The sequence below is a fragment of the Cygnus atratus genome, chromosome 24 (genome assembly GCF_013377495.2).
Source record: "Cygnus atratus isolate AKBS03 ecotype Queensland, Australia chromosome 24, CAtr_DNAZoo_HiC_assembly, whole genome shotgun sequence".
Lineage (NCBI taxonomy): Eukaryota > Metazoa > Chordata > Aves > Anseriformes > Anatidae > Cygnus > Cygnus atratus.
The window spans coordinates 662,655-686,657 of NC_066385.1; positions in this window are offsets into that span (position 1 = coordinate 662,655).

Consider the following 24,003-nt stretch of genomic DNA (forward strand, 5'->3'; position numbering starts at 1 on the left):
GCCCTGTCTGCTGCTTTCTTCCTATGCTTGACCTTTGTTAGCTGTCTCATAAAAACAGGTGTCCTGTTTTCCCTGGGTTCTGGTAGCATAATAGCTGATGTACACTTTACCGTAACTAACACGACTTTCCTGCCTCTGGCTTCTGAGAGGCTTGCACAGCCAGGGCAGGGGGCCAACTTGGTCTTCTAAGGAAAAATGTTTAGATAATTTCCTGCTGTTTTGACTTGGCTAGCTGATAAGGCCTTGTTACTAAAACCTCTGATTTCTAGGGGTGGCTTCTGCCCCATGCGTCCCTCAGGGCCCTGTGCCAGCCCCCTCCCGGCTGGGCTCCCCCTGGGCCTGCCCTCGCCTGCTCTCTCTGGAGGCCTGGAACTGGAGCCCTGCTGCAGGCAGGGCGCTGGGGGAGGAAGGGGTGTTGGGCGGTTTGGGGAGGAGTGCTCCTGCCCTGCTTGGGCAATGCAGTGACTCAGGCTGGGGATCCTGTAATGCATCCCGTAATTCATGGATCCCGTAATCAATCATTTGTGAGGTACGGGTAAGGCCGCCCTGTGGTGCAGGTGGCTGGTGCGTGACAGGGCTGGCACTGCAGCCTGCACGGACTCTGCCCCGCAGTATGCCCGGCCTCAGCCCTGACAGTGCTGCCTCCTCACCCTGCTCCTCCTGGGGGTTGGAGCCTCACAGGGGGAGCGGTGCCGCAATTAGTCACGGTGCTGCAACTAGTCATGTCCAGTCTGCGAGCAAAGGGTGGCTGCAGAGCTGGGCGCTGCTGAGGGGCTGCTTCTCTTGGGGGCCGCAGAAAGCCCGTGGTGGGTGCGGGCAGGGGCTCCCTGAAGGGTGCTCCTGGGTCAGTGGCCACAGTGGTGTGCCTGCCCCCTGCTGCGGCTCTTTGAGGCTGGGCTGTGAGAGTTATTGCACAGATTTCCTTAAAACCCTCTGTCAAGCTGCCTTCCTTCCTCCTGGGGGAAGCAAAATAAAATTCTCTTCATAGCAGGTAGAATTGAGGAAATACTTGGGAGCTAATTCCCATGTAGTTTGTTTTTCCAGACCTCTGAGGTCTCTGACCAGAAATGCTCAGCGGTGGCTGGGGCGGGGGCTCCGGCTGGTGGCCAGGAGCTGGGACCCCTGCCAGCTGCTGGCCACAGCACCTGAGGAGGCTGTGCCGGGGCTGGGGCAGCTCATGTGGGGTGGGGAGAGCGAGCAGCAGCAGCCCCCCAGCCCTCCCCAGCGGGGGACACGAGGCTGGAGGGACTGGGGTCAGGAAGGCGGTGGCAGCGGGTCCTGCTCGCCCTGTGTCTCCACATCCCTGCTGCCTGTCCTGTTCCAGGCAATTTGGGGAAGGCGGGGCGAGGTCCTGGTGACCCCGTAGAGGCGCAGCCTCTCCAGGAGCTGCCCATGCGTGTCCCAGCCCCGCAGGTGCCCGGAGTGGGCTCTGCTGCCCGTGCTGGGCAGGAACGGGTGCGAAGGCAGCGCCCTCCCCGCTGGGTTGCAGCAGGCCAGGGCGGGCAGGGAGGGGTTGAGCCCCGCTTCCTGCAGCAGCCCTGGAGCCTTGCACGCACAGATCCTCCTGGCCTCACGAAATGGCCTAATCCTCCCCATAATACACACAATCCCCTTCCGAGATGAAAGGCGTGAGCCCAGCCGCAGAGCTCATTCATGTGACAAGCATGAGGAGAGGATCTGGGTCCCTGCCCGCTGCATGGGTCCGGCTCTGTGTACAGGGGAGTTTATTCAGGTTTTCCAGGAGATTTGAGTTCTGCTGAGTCTGCAGCTCTGGCTGAGCAGTCAGGGCTGCTGCTCTGCAAACAACCTTTTCTGTTCCCAGCCGCCCTGTGAAGACACTGGCATGGGTTATGCTGATGCTGTGCTGGCGAGAGGAGGCAGGAGGGCTGCTTGGCCAGAGAGCAGCCTCCTGGAAAAGCTGAGTCTGGCCAAGGCCGAGATGGGGGCCACAGGCTACCCCCGTGCCAGACCTGTGTGGAGCTGATGCCAGGTGCCTGCACCATCCCGTGTGTGTCGGGGGATGGATGAGCTGTGCCAGGCTGCCCTGGGGCACGGGGGCTGCCTTGCTGGGTGCGCGTAGAGGCCAGGGGCTCGCTGGCTGCGGTGCTGTGCCTGTGACATGGGGGAGATGGGCAGGAACGGACACAGCTGTGTGCTTGGCTGCCTGCTCTGGACTGAGCAGGGAAAAGCGATTTCCCCTTACCGTATGAGCAAAGCAGCATTACAGTGGACAGATAATCAATTGTTACAAGATGATCATCAATTATTTTCACTGCGCATTATATTCTGTTAATGAGAGCCCTTTGCCGGTGTCATGGATCCATTAAGGAGGAGATGAGTGATGCTCAGTTGTTGCATGGCAGTGAGAGGTGGCTGCAGAGAGCAGCGCAAGCCCCAGTGGGTGGCTCTCCTGTGGGGCTGGATGGGCTGTGTTCATTGCAAACACGGCCAAGGACACTCTCCACTGCACTTTGCCCAGGTTTTTCCCCTGGTTTTTCAACACCTTTGTTCTGCTTCCTGCAAACCGTGGTGGCCTCGTGTTGCTCAGGTGCATCTTGCAGCTCTGCAGGCTGGAGAAGTCGCCCCATCTGCAGGGTCTCAGGCAAGGTGCATAGCCCTGCGCTCAGGGGGGCGTGTGGCCGTGCCCAGGGCAGGGGCTGGCGATGCTGCCGCTGCGTGCGGGGCCCTCGCCGTGGCTCTGGGCCAAAGAGGCACAGGGGATGGGGGCCCTTGCTGCGGGCAGGCTGATCCCAACCGAGCTTCGTGCCACGGCTACGTGTGGTGGGAAGCGGCTGAACCGGCCCCGTGATGGGCCCAGACCCATCCTGAGCGTGCCCGCAGCCGCTGGGGCCGGTGCCTCTGCTGCTCGCCTGCCTGTGCCTGGAGCTGCACGTGGCGCCGAGCCCGTCCTGCACCCAGCATGCGGCGGCAGCCGGGGAGATGCCAGCGGGCTCCTGGGACCCCGCTGTGCTGCGGGGCCAGCATCCCCTGGGCGCACGGGGACGCGCTGCTGGAGGAGGCGATGTGCCCCGCCGTGAATCAGCAGAGCCTGCCTGGGAAGCACTTCGCCTCCTGCGGCCACGGTGCCCCTCTTGCTCATCCCTCCTGGGCCGGCGGCATCTGAAAAGCGGCTTTTACTCCGTGCTGCCCCGCGCCGTGTCTCCCTGGCTCGATATGAATTTAATTATTACTGCTGGTCTCGAGGATCTGCCGTGCTGGAGGCTGCAGGGCCAGCCACGGAGACTCGCGGCCTGAGCGGGTGGAACAGGGACGGGGCCGAGCACGGGCTGTGCCGGGCGGCAAAGGCTGGGGCCGGGCAGGGCCGGGCACAACTGGGCCGAACCGGCCGAGCCGGGCAGAACCGGGCCGTGCCGGGCCGAGCCGTGCCGTGCCGGGCGCGGGGCTCCCCCTGGCGGCCGCCGCTCCCGCAGCTCGCAGCCGGGCGGGGGGCGCTGGGGGCCGGTCGGTCCCGCAGCCGCAGGAAGAGCCGCGGTGAATTGCTCTGAATGGAAAATTGGGGGGCGGGGGATTTGACAGTAAATGAAATGTGTTTGAAATTTAATTAGAGGCTGCATGTTGTGCATAGGAATGAGCCTCTTTTTTTTTTTTTTTTTTTTTTTTTTGTGTGTGTGTGTGTGTGCGTGTGAATTTTAATTGTTTGCAATCAAAGAGCAGCGTCTCGTTTCCACCTCCTCCCGCCAGGCTGCATCCCTCCTCCAGCAAGGCCTCCCCTCTGCCCCTTGCCCAGCCGCTGCTCAGGGGGCCGGGGGCTTTCGGCCTCTCCTCGCCCCAGCCGCGCTGCTGGGGGCTGCCTGCGGCCCTGCACCCCTCGGCGGCATGGGGCATGCGGCCCCGGGGAGCGGAGGGCAGCGTGACGGCGTTTGCCAGCCCAGGGGAGGCCGGCGCTTCCCTCATCGCATCTATCTGCAGAGCTCAGCATTCCCTGCAGCCTAATTGAATGCAGTTTGGGGGTAATTGTTTTTTAATCACGTTTTTGCAGCCTGCAGAGATTGAACTCGCTCAGGGTGAGGAGAGTCATGCATCATGTGGGCTTGCTCTCACTTCTGCCACCAGAAGCACACATGTAAAACATGCAATGGTGGGGGGGCAACGGGTGTGGGGACCTTCCCACCCAGCGCCCAGCATGCAGCACCCAGCACCCAGCCCGTTGGGCCCCCCTGGTCTGTCCGTGCCGGTGGGGGCACTGAGCAGGCCGGGGTAAGGGACCATCACCACAAGCACCTCTGCCTGCAGGGTTGCCCGGCTCAGGAGCCAACGTAGTGACCCCGTGGCTGCTGGTCACATCAACCAGTCGCGTAAGTCAAGATCGGAGGTTTGTTTTACCTCCTCTGTGAGCACCCCCAGAGCCCTCCTCTCTGCGGTTAAATGGAAATTAACAATCAAGAGAAGTGGTTGAGCAAGACCCTGCTAGGAACTAATCTGATGGAGCAGAAATTAAGGGAAGAAATGAAATATTTCAATTCACTCTCCAGACAAGAGCCCTCATTTGGGACTAGATTCAATTTTTCTTTTAAATTTGTTTTAATTGCATAACTAAAAGAAAAAAAAAAAGCCACATTTCTCTGAGATCTGCAGATGTATCCCCAGCCAGGCCATTTCCCTGCAGTTGTGTTACTGCGGGTGAGAGGTGTCGCTGCCGGCCAGCGCTGCTCAGAGTGGTGCTGGATGAGGTTAGGTCCCTCTGGGCTCGGGGCTGCCCAGGTGGCCGCACGGCAAGGTGCCCTGCAGGGGACCTGTCTGAATTCGGGGTGACCGGGGCTGCCCTGCACCTGTACCCAGCTCCTTTGCAGCTGGTTCCTTCGTGCATCTCCATGAGGCCCAAGAAACATCCCCTCGGCTTGAAATGAGCCTGGCACCATCGCTCTGACGGGGCTCTCGCAGATGGGCGCTTGCCCTGTGCAGGCGCGAGCAGTGGGCTCCTGCTCCCATGGCGCTGGCGTGCGCCTGAGCCCTCCGCTGACCCCGCCAGCGCTCCTCGTCCTTTCATGTCTGTCTCAGGAGCACCCAGAGCCCGCAGACAATGAAACGGTAAAGCCAACCAGGCTTTGAACTACAATAAACCCTGTGAAAATGGAATCAATTCTGCAGTCTGATGACTCAGTAATGAAGAGTCAAGTCCCACACTGTGGTGTGTCACATCTCTGATGTCTTCATTGCTTTTATCTGCATGGAGGGAGCAGATTTACCCGGCTTTCAACTGAGACTGCAGCAAACGGGCTGACAATTATCCCCTTCTCAGCAACATGCTGGGGGTTAATCCCTTGATCTGCCCCAGCACACTGCTGATGGGAGGGGACTCTGCCAGCCAAGAGCTCCAGGCATTGCAGGAGCCCCTTTCCTCCCCATAGGGACCTTCTGCACCTGTAGGCACCTGGCTGCAAACCCACCTGAGCCCGTTGTGCCAGCAGGAAGGAGCTGGCGGTTGGACGAGCACTGCCCCCATTCTCAGCATGGGTGAAATCCTCCACAGGGACGTGCAGGAGCCCACAGCCAGCAACAGGGCTCAGGGCCAGTGCTAGGGCGGCACAGCCGCTGGAGGCGTGGGGTGATGCCAGCGGGGAGGGCGCAGCATGAGCAGGGAGCAGAGCAGCCGTGTCCCCGGCAGCACTTCTTCTGCGGGTGAGCCAGCGTCCCAGAAGTGAGGGGACCCGAGTTTCGGTCTGGGCACAGCTGTGGTTGTTAGATGCAGGGACTGTGTGCAATTTCCAGAGAAAACAAAGAAGAAAAGCAAAGAGATTATCCACCAAGACCTCCCTGGTGTATGGCCCACAGAGCCATACCACAGGTTGTGGGGACTGTATTAGTGACATGTTAAACACTGAAGTCTCACCCAGAACAGCTCCTGCCACTACATTAGGCCAGCCCCAGCTTTAGGATGCGGCTAAGAAGCAGTCAGGGCATCATGTCCCGGGATGAAACCCAGGCACTGTCCTCTCCTCCTACCCCTCTGCAAAGCAAGAGGCAAAAAGCTGAACCCGGCAGCAGTCACAGCCCCAAGCAAAGGCAGGCAGGGCCCCTCCGCTCTGGGCTGGGCCGAGATGAGCATTTACAGGGCATCAGCCTCTTCAGAGTCCTTCCTAAAGGATAGGTTCATCCTGTCCTAAAAATGAGATCTTATCAGGTGTATTTTAAGTATGTAATGAATAGCATACAAGTCAGAACAAACCTAATTATACAATGCACCTGTGCTAATAACTGCTTTTGAGACCACATGGGGATCGAATACACATCAAATAACAGGCAAAGAAAGCCATTATCTTGAAATGTCTGGTCCTTGCTCAGCCAACACTATGAAATCATTATGTTTAATTATGGGATATCATCCTGGAATGCTGGCTCACTAATTATTTGTAAAGATTTGTGAATGCACATTATAATCTCCAGGACAGGGCACTGGAAGTTGCCACCGGCAGCTGCAGCCAATATTGCTTTCCCGTGGCACCTTTTCTCCCAGGAGCTAGTGCTGCCTCATGGTATGATCCGACAGGCTCAGAGGTCTCTGCTTTGCAAGGAAAACACTGCAGCAGAAGCTGATTTTGCTTCATTTTCTGCCTGCACCACGATGGGGTATCCGCCACGCAGCTGAGGGGTGCGGGGCCTGGTCCGGGGCTGGGAGCTGGGGGCTGAGCAGGATGGGGAACTGCGCCCCGCAGCCCTGCGCCCTGCTGCCATGCACCCTGATGCCATGCACCCTGCACCCTGCTGCCATACACCCCGCTGCCCTGTGCCCTCCTGTCCTGCCCTGCAGGCGGCCCCGCGCTGCTGGGTGCTGTGCGGTGCGGTGCTGTGCGGTGCTGTGCGGTGCGGTGCGGTGCTGTGTTGTGCTGTGCTGTGCAGTGCCCCAGCCCTGCTGCCCGTCCGGCGCCGGTCCCCGCGGTGCTGCCCGGTGCGGCCCCGCCGGGCCCCGGTGCGGAGCCGCCAGGGGGCAGAGCGAAGGCGGCGCAGGGCCGGAGCCGGGGGCGGCCCCGAAGAGATTTGGGGCGGTCTCCTGGTGGCGAGGGGCGGCGGAGGACGAGGAGCCCCTTCTGGGCGGTGTCCGGGCGGGTGCGTTCCCAGCGAGCTGCAAATCTCCAGCTGGGAGAAAGAGCGGGGTGTGCTTCGGCATGAAGGCAACACACCTGCCTGTTGGAACACGCTACTGATTGCGGTCCTCTCGCGAATTTGTTGTTGTTAGAGGTAACGGACAGCTTTTCTTTAGCCATAGAATTAAAAAGGAAAAAAAAAAAAGGGGGGGGAGGAAAACCAAGCAGCAGCGCTCTCAGCACGTCTCCGTGGAAGTAGAACAAGTCGGATTGATGCACAGCATGGCCACGTAAAGAAGCGCTACTTCCTCTGGCTTCAGAGGGACAAGGAAGAAGGAACGAAAGCCAAGTGTGGGAGGCGAGGGGCATCGAGCCTCGCCCGGGTGGAGCGCAGAGGGGCTGGCTGCAGGGGCTTGTCGAGCAGCTCACCGATGTGGCCTTCCCCTGGGGAGCCCAGGGGAAAACCCGAGGGCCCCAACCCAGCTGCCTGGCAGCCTCCCCTGGGAGCCAGGCGCACGCTTTGCCCCGACACGTGTGGGAGTTAGAGCCGGGAAGCCCACCGGCTGCCCCGTGGGGACGGGAGCGCGCCGCTCCAACTGCTCGGAACACGTGGGGTTACCCGAGCCACAGGATTTACGGCCTCCAGTGCTTCCCGTTTTCTCCACCCTCTCCCATTAATCAGTAACACATTATCATAACTCCTAGGAAGTGATTTATGCATTGTGTCTTCAGCTCCCATCTGGGAAGCAGCACCTCTCTGTGCCGCAGCTCGCTCTGGAGCCTCTGGGCAGTGCGGGTGATGGGGATAGCGCATGTGCGGCTCGGGGAGGTCAGCGCCACGAAGCCGTGTGGGGCCTCCAGCGCCGCGCCGCAGCCCCCTGCCAGCCGCTCGCCGCAGGAGGCCGGGGGAAAAGCTTTTCCCTCCTGCCCTGCGGGGCTGCAGAGCAGTGCAGGAGCGCAAAATGCCGGGGGCCAAGGCCCGGCAGCCGCTGGGCCAGCGGTTGGCACGGCGTTTCCTCGCACTGCCGCCTCCGTCAGCAGGGAGAGCACGGCAACGAGCGCGCATCAGAGGCTGCAGAGCATGTTATCTACAAAATTAATATGCAATCGGCCGGGGGCATGGATTATTATAGCAAAATTATGCAACTAAGTAGGTTGTTAACAAGTTGATTTAAAATTCATAAATGGGGGGGGAGATAATAGGGCAGAGAACGGCAGGCTCAAATTAATTTAAACTGTTTGATGAGGAATCAGTGATGTAGGGAACAAGATAGGGTGGAGGATTAATGGGAGTTCATATTTAAAATCAATTTGAAAGGGTGCCAGATACCACTCCATTCAGCCTCTGTCATTGTGAGACCTCGTCACTTCTTTCATTAGTTTCCAACTCTCTGGCTGTAATTACCAGGTCCCGGGAAGGTGGTGGCTGACCTCGTTTCCAGTGTCTGCAGAAGGCGCTCACATAAAGCTGCCTTTCTTCCCCACTTGACTTGCTCGGGATCACAATGGCCTGGATCCTGCACCCGGAGGAGAAGCGATAAGGCTGTGTGAAGAGCACCCAGCTCGCTGTGAGGATGAGAGGCTCGCTGGGGAAGAAAGGAGGACAGAGAAGAAAGCAACAGCTGAAAATGATGGAGAGACAACTCTAAGTAATGGTTTTGTAATGCAGTCGTGGGGATTGCAGTGAGAAACAGAGGAAGAAAGAAAATGCAGATTCCTTTCTTATGCCTATAAGGTCTCCAGCATCATCACATAGACTTTCATGACAGATTTACATAATTAAGGCTTAGCATAACAGGCTAAAGAGCATATCCAGAGACTCCTGTACTGGCTCAGGACATAAAGCAAAGCAGTGTGATGAAAGCTGCCATCTTTTGTCATCCGTCAGGTCCTTACTGTAAAGGACTCGGTTGCTAAATCAACACTACTTTCAAATTTGACAATGCTGGTGTGGGGCCGCTCCCTGCCTGCTTGTCAGCCTGCACCGTGCCGGCCTCTCCCCGCCAGCCAAACCCTCCCAGCCCCTGCTGCTGCCGCCCTGCACCGGGGCCCCGGCTCCTCACAGGTGGCTGCCGCGCACCGTCCCCTTGCTGCGGCTTCGAAGCCTGTTCTTCCCCTGGCGGCAGCTGGGCTCCGCATAGCACTGGCAGCCGTCGGTGTCAGGGATGGATGTAAAGGCTGTTGTTTGTCTCCCTGTGAAGTTTCCAAGCTTTCCACATCAGCAAAAGCCAACTCAGAAGACAAAAGACCGGCATTATCTGCTCCAGAGCAGCTGCTCTGCTTGGTGGGCACAACCAAGCCGGGGCGCAGAGCGGGTAAGGGCAGCGCGGTGTTGCTGAAGCCCTCTCCAGGTGCAGGGATCCATCCCCACCACTTGGGGCCCTTGTGATGGGCAGGCGGAAGGTGCTGGGACAGGCACAAACCTGGGGTTCGGCTGGGCAGCGCACGATTCCCATGCCAGCCCATGCGGGTGGGGACGTGCGGGGCTGCGCACAGCACCAGGGCAGGGCAGCCTCGGAAAGTGCCACTGGAAGAGCTGGGCAGTGTTTGACATGGATATTGCCTTACGGACGTGCTGTGTTAGCGTTTGCGCTCCATTTGGTGCAGTTTGACAGTGGGAACCCTGCAGTTGTTTTCTATCCCATCCGTGAAGATGTGAGCAGAGTTTGCAGTGTAATGCAATCTGTGTTGTTTAGCCTTTGGAAAAAGAAATATCTTCTCAATAACCCTGCTTTATTCTGTGGATGTGGAGAGAGGAAGCTCCGCAGAGACTGGAGGCGCAGCACGGTTAGTATTGTACTGCTTGTATTGCAGTAATGCATCTCAGCTGCTGTCCCGCAGCCGCTGGCCCCACGGGGCCGGCTCTGTGGGCACAGCGCTGGCACCAGACTTTTCACACGCGTGCCTCTCGCCTGGGTGCTCCACTTGGGGCTGCCCATGGCGGCCGCCCCCGCAGCCCTCGCGCCCGGCTGTCACATGGTGCCCAGCCCCGGTGCCATCCGGGGCCACTGCTCAGGTGCCAGTCAAGTGAGCAGAAGTCATTTTTAAATAACAGGAGAAATTGTAAGGAAATGGTGTCAGGATTTAAATTTCATTGGTTTATGCTCGGCTCAAATTCCCAAAGTAGCCGTTTCTGAATAACAGCAGCGTTTTTATGGGTTTAAATGTGAGACCAAAGAACTACTATGTATTTTAGGTAACCAACAGACCACTACACTTTTTCTAAAGTTAATTTGAAATGTAAATCCAATGGTTGTTCATTATGCACTGGTACAACTTGCATGAGCATAATGCTCACTAGAACATAGGTCCCCTTAGTTTATTGCAGTATTTCCATTTTACATTTTACAGAGGCTGCACCGTGTCCTGCTCCTGTCGCAGGGCAGAGCTGAGGAATAGGCACCGGCCCCCAGTGGTGGCCGTGCAGGCTGGAGACCTGAGGGCCTGCGATCAAAGCCCTGCATGCTGGCTCCCTGTCCCCGTAAAGACCGGCTCCCAAACTGGTTGAGAACAGGGAGACATACATAAAAACCAATTAAAAATATTCCAGCTTTGTTTTTACTGCCGGTCACTTGTCAGCTTAGCAAACAAGGATGCTTACAACCATTAATCACCTGGGCTCAATTTGTACTGGCTGACTCATTTAACTCTCGAGCAGGCAGGCCTGCAATACTTTCATTGTGTTTAACTTTACAAATAATTTATCAGACACAACACCCAATTAAAGTGCCCTTCTGTACCTGTTAGCCATAATATTGATCTTTTCGCTACCTTCACCACTAGCTGTGGTCCTCGGGTTTGTTTAATATCATAAATATTCTTGCATCTCTCCCTGAAATCCTGTTGATGAGCCTGAGCCTGCACTACACGTTTCATTTCGCTCTGCACTGCTTGTTCCTAGCTGTAAAGCACATTTCCTTCCCCATCCTTTCCCTGGGATGAAATAGCAGCTGTTGGTAACAGTTCTGCTGCCAAAAGGGCAAGAGGCTGTGCAGAAGTGTGAGATTTCTCAGTAATCAGGCACAAATCTCTACTGCAGCACATGAAGAAATGTGGCATGGAGGCAGAGCAGGCGTTTGTCCCTGCCGGTGCTGGAGATGAGGGCGACGGTGCCGGCAGCGCTGGTAGGGGACCCTACAGCTGAACCTAGCAGCAGTGTCTGTCTTTACAAGGGCATGATATCTCAAAGCATTTCCAAACATTTAGAAACTTCAGAAATCCTGCAGGGAGTGTGAATAACTGGATAGATTTGTGTTAGTGCAGGGTTAACTGGCAGAAAAGGGCATTAAGTGACTTGCCCCAGGCTACATGATATATTGAGGAGAGGGTGTCCTCCTCCCTGCCTGTGCCCTACTCACCAGATAAGACATCTTTCGTCTTTTGGTGTGTCTATGAACCTCAATTTGATTAGCTTTATCTCCATATACCTGCTTTATCTCTTTCCTGTGCCTCAGAGACAGATCTCTTGTCGTGCTCCTGGACCAGGCTGTGCTCTTTGTGTGGTTAGGTTGTGTTTCCACGCAGCAGAGCCTGGCCTCTTCAGCCCGATGAGGGACAGGGAAAGAATGAATTCACCCTTTGGGCCAAGGAATAGGTTTCCTAATTCACCGACCCACTAAACCATTTTGTCTCCGTTCCCTGCAGAAATGTTCTGCATTGGAGGAGTTTCTATCGAAGTGGGGAAGTTTGTAATCCTGTGCAATTTCATGGCTACTTGGAAATAGCGCGTTAAAGGAAAAATTGCATACTGTGCCAAACTGTTTGGGAGTGCTGGGTCAATAGCAAAGATAATTAGGTACTAACAGAGTTATTCCACATTGTCCTCTGAATTGTATGGAGGAAATGGTTTGCATCAAGACAAAACAGAAGAATGTTTCTGGGTGTTTTTGTACCCACGGTCACAAACTGACCGTATTGTCCAAGTTTCTGGGCTGTGGCACAGGGGGGCTGGACCTCCCCTCTGCTGCCCGCAGCCCTGGCTGCACTGCAGGCACCGCGGAGCTCTCCGTGGAGGAATGGAGGAGGAATGGGAGCTGTGGTTTGGCACGGGAGGGCTGAGGACGGCCACGGGACACGCGGCTCCTGCCCCGCCTGCAGCCAGAGTGCTGCAGGGCTCGTGCAGGGGAGCCCATAGCATCTGAAGTAATCACTTTATTTATTTGCTTAATTGGAGTGGTGCCATCAGAGAGTCTGCTGCAGGCAGAATGGAAGTCGTAAATACAGGATAAAGGTGTCATGCTGGGACGCGCTCCTGGGGGACACTTCCCAGGCGCCCGGTGGCTGGACCGGTGGGGGAGGCTGCTCGGCCTCCCGCTGGCAGCTGAGCACCAACCCCAGGCGGTGCAGCCCCTCTGAGCCCCTCGGCCTCATGCTGGCTCCACACCTGCCTCCGTGCCTCCATTGCCCCTTGCCTCCCTGCCCTGCCGGCTGCTGCTCAGCCCCACAGAGGCAGAAATTAGCGCAGGGCAGCAGAGACCTCCTGGCAGCCTTTCTTCTGCTGCCCACACTTTTCTCAAGGCCTGCAGACGGGAATGAAATATAATCCACGCACATCCCTATTATTTTCACATTTATATTTCCTAGTTTGCAAAGCCTCAGCATATTAATCTATCGAAAGCTTTTCAGCTTTCTTCCCTCCCGTGCCCTGCCCGCCGGGTTACTGCTGCTGCGTCCCCCCCATTGCTGGGGGCAGCAGGCCCGGGCTGGGGGCTCTCTCCCACCACAGCCCCCGGGCCGCCAGCCCTGCAGTTTGCCACATGCTTTGCTGTGCTCCCGCTCCAGACCAGGAGCAAACACCGGGGAGTGTTTCTGGGCCAAAGCAACGCCGGCTGCTACTCCAGGTTTGGGAGGGGGCTCCCAGCTCAGCCTGGGCACAGGCGGGCTCCAGGCCCACGCACGGGGCAAAGCTGCCCCTTGGCACCGTCCCGCAGGCGGTAGCTCCCACCCCATGGCCCCTTGTCATCACCCCGAGGACAAACACGTGTGCATGGAGACCCATGGTAACACCAGCAGGTCTGGGTGTCACCAGCGTGCTGGTTCTGGCTGTGGACAGGAGGATTTGTCCCCGCACCGCCGGGTCCCCAGGCCCGGGGCACTGCGTGGGCACCCGGCTGCGTGCGGAGCTCCGGCTCGGCCCCGTGCGCCGCCAGCCCCGGCTTTGCATGCGCGGCACATCCCCGGCTAACGGGTGACTGCGGCAGCACTATAATTCCATAATCACTTGCAGAGAGACTAGTTCCTGCCTTCTCATTTAAAATGTCACAGCTTGTGTTTGCTCTTTTATGCTTTTATGCTTTGTACTTTCAATGAACTTCTTCCCAGGACCCATTAGCTGGTTTAAAACTTTATAACAATCATTAGGGAGTTGTTCATTGCTAATTGTGCAGTCAGTAATATGCCTGCCAAGCTCCACCACCGCTCCCCCCCACTCCCCCTGCTCATTAAGGTGCATTTTGTCTGCCCTGAGGGCTCATCCTGCCTGCAGCAGGGCAGGGACCCAGCAGGTCTGGGTCAGGGCAGGGATGCTCCAGGCGCTGCTCCCTGGGCACCACAGCTGGAGATCAGAAGCTGCAGGGAAAATTGTTTCCCCTCTGTTCCTAGCTGCTTGTCAGCAGTTAATAACAGCCCCCAGCATGGTCCCGGGGAGTAACAACACATATCTTTGGTACACTCACAGGTATCCTGTTGGGGCACCGACCAGCATGCAGAGCTCAGGGAAATGATGAGTGACACCCCTCTGGGGCTACCTTTTGCAGCCAGCCACCTACAAAGGAGGGAAGGGCTCCTGTATAATGGTCGTGGGGGGAGCTGAATGCTGCAGCTGCTCCACAGCCCTGCGGGAACCTAGGAGCCATGCATGGGGCTCAGGCCAGGCTACTGCACTGCAGCAGAGACGCCATGCAGAAGGGGGCCTGACGGGCAGGATCAGCACACCCTGACCCAAAAGCCTTGCTGGCACTGGGGTAGAGAGAAGATGATGATTTCCAGAAGTTCTGGCTTCCCCTAGGAGATGCACTGAATCCCTCTCTGGAAGGGCTGAAAAAGGGACGTTTCAAAAATGAAAGCTGCTTTTTCCGATGAAAAGTATAAGCTGAATGCATAATGACTGCAGGGAGATAACATGCTTAATCCTCCTAAGCAAGAGGGAAGATCCCTGCTAATCCCTGCTTAGCCCCAGGAGGAGCACGCAGGAGGGGTGGCAGGGGCATCTCGGAGAGCAGCAGAGCCACCACCAGCTCCTTCCCTCTGAAAAGGGATGAGGGCAGCCGCCAGCGCTCGGGCACCCCGGGGCAGGGCCGGATGCAGGCATGAGCCCAGAGCCCCGGGTGCTGCCAGGGGTGCGGGGGCTGCCCGGGGCACGCTGTCGGGAGTGACCCCAACCACCGCCCGCGGCGTGATCCCTCCTTGGAGCCGCCTAACCCTGCTACTTGTTGTCCTTGGGAAACCTCAGTGCACCGAAACCAGATCTGTTTGCAAGCAAAACAAAAAGCTTCTGCAGCTGGACACTTTTCCAGTGCTGCTGTAACCAAACGCAAGTTAAATAAGTTATATGAACAGTATTTGCTTTGGTGACAAGCTGGAGGAGACCTTCGGTGCCCAGAGGATTAATGTCTAATCTTTGTCCTGTATGTAGAGCAGGCAAAGAGTGCAGCAGTCAATAATGCACTCAATTTTGTAGCTCATCCCCAGCCTTCTCCACCAGTAATTAGATTGGGAAATGATGAAGTGTGGGGCTGGTGGCATTTGCATGCTGGCTGGGTGGTGCTAATCAGAAAGGAGAAAATATACTTCTTTTAATTGGATTACACAATCAGATCTGAGATGAGAGGAAGAAACATCTTCCTACTGAGCACGATTTGTTGTCGCTTGAGTGAAGGTTTTGTGTCCCACAGTCTCACTAGATGTCATACCCTTTTAGCATACTTATTTTCCTATCTTAAAGCCAATTAATTTCCTCTGTGTCCAAATGCAGCTTTGGTCCTCTTCTGCATGCATACAGTCAATAGTTCAGTCTTTTCTTTCATCAGGGGACAGCAAAGATTTCAGAAATCACTGACATTTCAAGGTTTGCACTGATGCGACCATATTCATCCACAAAATGAGGACACAAGACACTTCTGATGTCAGTGCACAGGGAATTCTGACAAAGCAGCGATTTTGTCCACACTTACCCTAGCGCTGGCAGTGATGCGGAAGGGAAGGGAACACCTCACCCCTGCCCAGGTGCCCCCAGCTCTCAGTGCCTGTGGCAGGAGGGCTGGGGCTGGGGCTGGGCTCCCCAGCAGCGCTGCAGCCCGTGTCCATTCACCGTGAGCTCCTCAGAAATGCCAGCCAGGAGCTGCTGCTCTGCCGTGCGATCTCCGATCCATCGGCTTGTCAAGATGCCTGACGGCGCTGAGGTGACGAAGGTCAAAGCACGGGCCCTGATCCTGCACCATGGCCCTCTCTGATGCCTTCCTCCTTCACCCTCCTGTGTCCCTGCTCAGGCCTCCTCTCTTTCTGCTCCTGTCTGTGTTCTCTGTGGGCACCAAGCAGCACGAGCGGAGCTTCATGGCCTCGCTGAGGGCTTTCTTGGACCAGAGTGAGGGACAAGCTTTGATGGGAAAGGACAGGAGCTTCCCACCCACTGCTGCCACTGCTGGCTGCTGCGCCGTGTAGGGAGCTGCTGGCTTCCAGGAGCCTACGTACCTGCGGTGCAGCCGCTCTCGGAGCTGGGGAACAGCCGTGCCTACATCCACGCGTTGGGTGCCGAAGGGCTTTCCACACCACTTCTTCCTCTGGGCCCTGCCGGAGAGGGCAGTATAGGAGAAACTTAATGGCCTTTCCAAGGCAGTGCCCCTTTTGTTTTACAATGTATAACAGCTAAATATTCTTGTCTCGTTAGTACCTTCTTGATAAATGAGTAATTCCTGCTGTTCTCACTTGCTATGATATTGTTCCAAGCACTGTTGCATTGTGCTGCCACTGCATGTCACTGTTAGGACAGTGACAAGGAAAGACCTGAGCCAGGCTGAGGGCGTCCTGGCGCGCAGACCCACAGCCTCTGAGCGGGAGCTGCCCCTGCTCCGCGCTCCTCGCATGGGCAGCGGGTGAATGCGGCGGGGGGCAGGCGGCCGAGCAGCAGGGCCCAGCAGGCAGCTCCCTGCAGTGCCCCGGGCTCTGGCACACGGTAGAATCAGCCCCTTTGGCAAAGCACAGGTGCAGCAGGTCCATGGAAAAGGACACAGCGGAGCCCAGAAGTCCGCTTCTCTGGCCCCAAGTGGTACAGCATGGGATAGGCATCGTTTACATACAGCTTGCATCCCTGCAGAGTGACGACCAACCTGTTGCCCTTGCTGAAACCTTCAGTTTGCAAGCTCTTCCAGATATGTTTCAGTTTCTTAATGCAAACGAGAAATGCTTTCCATATACACACGGCAGGCTGCAGTGACTCTTCCTGTTGCTGCTTTGGTTAAAAGCCAGTTTTGGGGCAGGCTGGCGAAGAGGAAGGAAGCGATCACAAAACAAGGGGACTCTGTTCCGCCCACCGTCCCAAAGCAAGGTGGCTTTAAATATTTATAAAAAAAAAAAATCTCAACTCTTGAATTATTAAATGCTGGGAGTGTGGTTTACTCTACAGTGAATGTGAACTGTATTTTTTCTGAATGAACTCGGTGCCGATATGGATTTCCAGAGATGTACTCTGCGCAGTTCATGCGCATCCCAGCGGGTCTGATTCATGTCAGAGCTATTAGAGCAGCAGCAGCGTGAGGCCCTTCGGCTGCCAGAGCATTTCTTCCCTTCCCACGGTGTGCTGCCCATGCTGATGAGCACACCTCGGGCAGCAGAGCACCCAGGCACAGCCGACATGGCGTGGCACTGAGAGGGGCTTGCTCCAGTGTAGCTCACTCCTGTGCCTCCCAGGCTAAAGCCTGACCAAAGGAGCCCTCTTCAACTGAAGGAATGCAGGATTCACATGCAGGGTACTTGGCAGCATGGCTTAGTCTGGCGAAGACATTAACTGAAGTGAATGCATCCAGCTCAACGAGACCCAAGGCAAGGAAGGACTGGGAAATGCTTCAGGCAGCCTGGCCCGAGGCTCTGTATGCAGAGTGGGATGCACAGCCCTGCTTAGAAACTGGTGTGCAGCCCTGCGATGATGGAAAAGGAAGGTGGAGGCAAGCACTAAGGCAGGCAGAGCAAAGACTAACTGATCTGCAGACTCCCCTGCATTTTTAATTTGCCTGTTATTGGAAGGCTGCAGCCCGTCACACAGCCAGCAGTCCTTCGGAGCCCGGTGCGCAGGGTCAGGGCTGTCTGAGAAGAGGCAGCAGGTACAGGACTGCTGTGACCGGACCAGGAGGCTGCTGATACAGCAGCAGGAAGGGCTGAACTGAGAGCCCCAGGTGTTACCACTTGCCATTCACATCCGTGCTTCAAGCTGTATCCACCTACAAATAGGGACTATCCTGTTCTGAATAAGCTGCTGTTAGAAAGGGCTCAGCAGCCTCTCTTGGGTGCTGCAGACAAGGAAACGACTGTCCCATGCATGGCGCCATGGCAGGGGGACAGCTCAGAGCCCTGTGCCAGGCTCACACCAGCTCCGGCTGGGAGCAGCAGCGGCTCTGAGCTGCTGGGCACCACTGGCGGGGACAAGCCCTGCCGGGGGTGGCTGCTCAGACGCACCTTGGCTGACCGGTGCCTTGCATTGCCTTGGGATTTACAGGAGGTTCTGGGGAGCTGAAGCCCAGGTGCCCAGTTTTGCAGAAGTGCCAGGTTGGAAAAGCCCGTGCCTCACTTTGCTGGGCTCGTCCTCGCTCCACTCCTGGCCAGCATCCTCCCCTCTGTCAGCACCAGCTGCCCTCTCCCCAGCCCCACGTCTGGCGCAGTCACCTCTGGCACACTTGGGTGGGAGATGAGCTTCTCCTTTCTGCCGTTACCTTTTTTTCGTGAAAAAACAAGGTCTTGACATGGCACATGCCGAGGCTGTTCCAGAGCAGAGCTGAGCTCAGGATCTTGCTCCTGTGCTGGGGAGCTGAAAGGTGGAATGAATTTGATATAAATACCAAGGACCCAGAGTCAATTTGTTTTAATCTGCTAATATTGTGAAGGCTGAAATGTATGATTATTTTTGCATATTTTACTTTGAAATGCAAATTCTAATGACAGCTTAGATATCCTTGTAATCTCTTGGGGTTAAAGGACAAAAGGTAGCAAATAACTTGAAAATAATCCATTTCCCTATAGCTCTTTGTACTATCAGGCAGTGCTTAACCCTCATTTCTTCTACCTGGCTGATTTTTGGAAATCCCCTGGCCCCCCAGAACCAGCACGGCCCTGGGCAGGGCAGGCAGCCCCCGCACCCCCCGCCAGGGCTGGAGTGGTTTTAATTATGCAAGGGGAGGCTGGCAATAATTAGCGCTGTATGTTCAGGCTCACCACCCCCCCGCACGTGAACTTGATCAATAAGCAATCCAGTCATTAGAAATAAAGCTGCTGCTATTATCTGCTGATCGATATCTCATTAGGCCGGGACACGCCGGCCTCAGCACCTCTGCGGGGGGCTTTGGGGTGGGCAGCAGCAGGGCAGGGGCTGCAGCCCCAGCTCCGAGCCCACGCGGGGGGCACCACCAAGGCACCACGGCCCCGGGAGAAACACGGGCATTTTCCTTCAGGAAAGCTCCTGCGAGTTCGTAGCTCAGGGCTGTGCCAGTGCCTCCGTCAGAGACGTGCTCCTGCTGTTCCTGGCGGTTTTGCCCCGGTGGAGCTGGAGGGAGGCACAGGGCACCCCCCTGCCAGCGCCGGGCGGCTCCAGTAACTCGGCCAGGGAGCAACTTCCTTCCAGGAGATGCTCACTTGCTGTGAAGTCGTGATCTGGAAATGAACTTTTCACTCCAATACAAATGGCTGAGGGCATATTAAACAGGATTTGTCTTGCTCGATAAACATCTCAGTGAAGTTAGTGGCAACTCAGCAACATTTTCCCCCAGAGGGGCTATTTAGTTTCACTGCGCGTGGCAGCGGGCTGCTTTCCTGGGTGTGGGGGGGCTGTCAGTGACAGGAAGGAGAGCTTCATGAGGGAGAGAAACCCACGACTGCTTCCTCCAAAGGCAAGGACCTGATGGTGTTTACCTTGCTTTCAAACAGCGATTTGGGGCCATAGCTAAGGAGTACAAATGAAATAATTGGAAGCGAGCACCAGCCCCCAGCCTGGACGTTCAGAGGGGCTCCAGCCCCCACCCCAGTAGCGCACAGCCCCCCAGGACCCCGCAGCCCCTCAGGCATGGTGAAGCCTCTGGGGCAGAGGCACTTCCCACTCCTGCGCCCAGCCTTCTGGTGCTCTGCAGGCACCCTTCTGCTTTCCTGGGATCACCTGCTTTGTGCCAAGGGCAACAGCATCGCATTTCCTCAAGGGCTCAGCTGCCTGGTTTCTCACCAGCCCACGAGTACAAATACAGCCTTGACTTCGCTGCTTCCACCCCCATTACGTCTGCACTTGGGCAGAAACTCCTGACCTGCGGACGCTGCTGGCAATGGCTGCTAAACCACCTCCCCTCCCTGCCAGCAGCGCACGTCTCGCCCCGCATGGCAGCGATGCCAAATCATGGAGGTTTCACCCCAGCCACGGGGTGCTCCCCATCCATCGGCACAGGCAGTGCCTCCGGGAGGGCAGGGGCCTGGGGGCAGCCTCCAGGGACCAGGGGCGTGGGGGCAGCCGCCAGGGACCCGGGGCTTGCGGCAGCGCAGCCACAGCTGTTGGCAGCTCTGCCGTGACCCCGCTCCTCTCCACGGCACTTCCACCTGTGCCACCAGCGAGCATTCAGTGCCTGAGGACAGCAGGATGTTTCCCCAGTCCTGGCCCGTATCTAGTATTAATATGCAATTGTAAACAGCTTTTTATTATTGCACACCTCCAACCTCTCCTTCCCCCACGCCCTCCCTCTGCTGCTCCTCACTGCCCCCGACTGGAAATGTTGACAGTAATAAATGGCTGGCAAAGCAATTATACACATTAAGCTGAAAAGTATGAAGCCGAGGTCAAAACTATTTTCTTTCTATAATTACACGGAGAGTAAATTCATTTTGCCGGGAATACAAGTGACACAGAAGGTCACGGTGAGCAGAAGGGAGCCGGGTGGCCCTGCTCTGCAGCACCGTCGCCAGCAGGCCCCCAGAGCTGCTGCCCTCGCTCCGGGCCTCGGCGGCCCATGAGAGGTGTTTAGGCTGCACACATTGCCACAGCACTGGGCGGCCCCAGGGAAGGACGCAGAGGAGCCCCAGGACCCCAGGACCGGGTGCGGGGACAGGCCCAGGCTGGTGCCGCATCCTGCAGCGCGCTCCCCACCGCCCCACCTTGCGCTCAGCAGCCCCAGGCCCGGCTGGGGGCCGTGCTCATGCCCGGCAGAGGAGAGGTCAGGCCTTCCGAGCTGCTGAAAGCCCAGACCCTAGGAAGTCCTGCCCTGCAAGAGCTTTTTGCTTCGTTTACAGTTCTGTCTTTGCTTTCAGGTCACTTCCCAGCTTCTGAGCGAGCAGCTGAGCTGGCTGCCCCACTTGTTTGAACATGAGCCAGCACCAAAACGGGGTTGTTTGCTCTGAAATAAGGTTTATTAAACTGTAATAGGGTTTGTTACTCTGCTAATGTGCCATATAAAAAAGCTATGAAAATCAACTGCTAGGTGTAATGACCTGCGCATTCCCCAGCTCAAGCATCTCAGCCGTCTCGTAGTGGACTTTGTTCTCAGCACAGGAGGAGAGGGCCCTCCAGCCCCGGCTCCAGTCCCGGCGGTGCGGCCGTGCTGGGGGTCCCCGCTCAGCACCCATGGGTGCGGGAGGGGTGGGCTGGGCAGGGACATGCCCAGGGCTGTTCACCAGGGGAGCTCCTCTGACTCAGGAGCTCTGCTGCTGAAGACACTGGAGGTGATGTTATTGGAGGTGAACTTGGGTTTCTGGGACCTGAACTGATTCAATTTTTCCTGGGTATTAACCGAGTCTCCTGGGGAAGAGCACGTAATTGGCTTTTGCAGTGCCGTGCAGGTGGCCGGGCTGTCTTTCCCCCAGATCCCAGCTGAAAAACCCAGCACTTCCCACAGCTGCTGGGGGAGGCTCCCGAGCAGGGACAGCACCAGGCTGGCTGGTGCCCACCTGGCTGGTGCCCACCTGCCCAGTGCCCACCGCCTGTCCCTGGGGCACGCTGCTCTCACGGTGCCCCGCAGGGAGCCGTGCATCCCCCCGGGAGCGCTGCTTGGAGCCCTGGGTGGCACCAGCGCCCTGCTCACAGCTCCCCTGGCCCCGGGCACTGGCAAAGGCTTCTCCTGAGACCTGCTTCTGGCTGGCTGGGGTGTCCAGTTCTGGCTGAGCGACCGCCTCTCGCACCAGAAAAGGGTTTCCACTCCTTACATTAGCTTTGGTGAGTTTTCACTTTCTTCAAATCAAAGCTCCAAGACAATTAATCACTGCTTGGCTCCTGCTGGTGCATTTAAGTGCTCAGCTTGAAACGGAGATCAGTAACAGAAATTAATCTTTCTGTAATAAGGGTTTCACAGTAACGATCGCTGCCCTGCGCTGGGTCCCGCTCTCTGTGCTGGGACTGCGCCGCCACCCCCTTGCTGCCTGCTCCAGCCCCGTCCCTGCACATGGGGACGATGCCAGGTGCCAGGCACCTTCATCCCCCCACAGCAGGACACGGGGAGCCCCCGGCCGCCCCTTTGTGCCATGCCACCGCGCTGGGCAGCGGGCGAGGGGCTTGTGCTTGCGGCAGGGGGCCTGTTCTCATCATCCCGGCTGCAGGAGGGTGGCAGCGGGGCCCAGCGCCCACACGTCCCCGCCAGCACGGAGCGAAGCCGGCTCTGTGCTGCTCACCCACGGCCGGCAGCCTCACAGGACTGGGGGTTTAACATCTGGCAGCCTCCAGGGGAACCCCCAGCTATTGGTGACTGCCGTGCATCGCTTACAGTTAAAGGGCATCTCGCACAGCTGTTTATAGTTCAGCAGCGGCATGTGCAACCTTTCTCGAAGATCCCAAGGGCCTAACTATGGTAACTGCACTTGATAAGGAAAATTCAAATCAACTCCTTTCCATTTTTTTCCCTTTCTTTTTTAGTTCACAGACCATGAAGGAAACAGATGGGAGTTGAAAAGAGATTGAAAATGACAAAGGAAGTCTAAAGACGTTTATTTCCACTCAGCACAAATTAATTAGGACATCTGGGGACACCTGATTAAAGTTTCTGACAGAGGAAGGCGGCACAGGTGCTGCTGCCTCCCTCCTCACGCAGGATCACCTCGTGGAGCCTCGCAGACCTGGCTGCTGGGATGTGGGGACCCCGCTCAGCCATGGCCTGGCCTGGGAAAAAGCTCCCCAGCCCAGCTCCTGGCAAAGCACTGACCGGCCTGCCTTTGAAGCTCCCAAAATGTACAGAGATTTCTTCAGATTGCAAACTTTTCAGCTAGGTTATTCCAGGGTTTTATTAGAAAAGGGTTTATTTAGAAAGCCAAAAGAATACTTTAGAGCTTTTCAAGTTGTTGATTTTTTCTCTTTTGGTACGGGGCTTTCTCTCCTTCTTCCTCTCATTTATTTTGCATTACTGCTATGGGAAAAGGGGAAGGGAAATGCCAAGGAGGAGGGAAAGAGCATTATCTGAAGCCAAGCACGGCTGGCACCAGCTGGGGAGCAGGCAGCATGTTGGAGCTCCTGGCGTGCCCGGAGCAGCTGCAGCCTCCGAGCGCACCCAGCCATGCAACAGACCACAGGTGAAAGCCCCTCTCTTAGTCAGGTACTAAATGGGTGTGAGGTTTTGTTATAGCAGAAATTGGTGAAATATCATGGGAAAGGTCAGGGGCTGCAGGGGGTGAGCTGCCCAGGGCATTACATCTGGCTCTGTGCTTCATCCAACATTATTTCACGTCCTTTTTGGTATTTTCAGGAAGTTTCTGCTTAGTGGCTTCTTCTCTTAATTGGCAGAGACTCTTATTCAGGTGGTAATTAGATCAAGTTGCTCAGCTGTGGTCAGCCCAGCCCAGCAGCGGCGTGGGTTGGCCTGGGCGGGCTCCCCAGCATCTCCACTGCCCACGCGGGGCACGGCTGCGAGGCGACCTGCCGTGCCCGTCCGGGGGAATGGCAGCATCACTGCGAGCTCACCGAACACCACAGGGCATGGCAGCAATAAACTTCCACTGAAATCCTGTAACGAGTCCTGGTATCATTTCTAATTTAAATCACGGGGCATGTACTTGTGGGGGAGGGAGTGTTTTTTATGACCCTATCTTTATATCATCTTTCAAATAGACAATTTGGCCCCTACAGAATTTTCTATTTATCTGGATGTGTGCATTTGCTACTTCAATGCTATCACCTTCCGTTCGGCAAGATTTATTCTTTTCCTATTAGCCTCTGAAATTGCTTCCATTCCTCCAGTTGCTGTGGGTGGGTAACTGGTGGATGCACATTCACAGCCTGATGCTAAGTGCTGGAAAAGCCCATTAGAATCCATTGGTGAGGCAAGGATGGCACGGAGCAGGAATCCTCAGCACTCCTGTCTGAGACCGTCGCGGTGCCCAACACTGGGTGCAGGGGCTCTTTTAGCCAGGATACAATTAGCTGCGATGAAACAGCAATCTTTTCTACATGAAATATATATAAAATCTGCAATTACCAAGCTATTTTCAGCAGAGAGCGCTTCTATTTCCTGCTCATTCCCATTCAGCTGTCCCTAATTTTGCCACTGCCGCTCAGAGCAGGTGTTGGCAGCATGGAGCCCAAAATACCTCTATTCTTCCATGGCTGGGGTGACGCTTTTGAACACCTCCGTTACCACTCACCTCTCTTTTCCTCTCCATCTTCTCGTGCACACCGTGCGAGACGCCAGTGGGGGCAGAAGCCGGCTCGCCCTTGCCCTGTGCTGTCACCGGGACCCCGAGGGGACGCTCCCAGCCCCTGCCCCTGCCGCCAGCACCTCGCAGCCTCCTCCCAGGTCCAGCCATG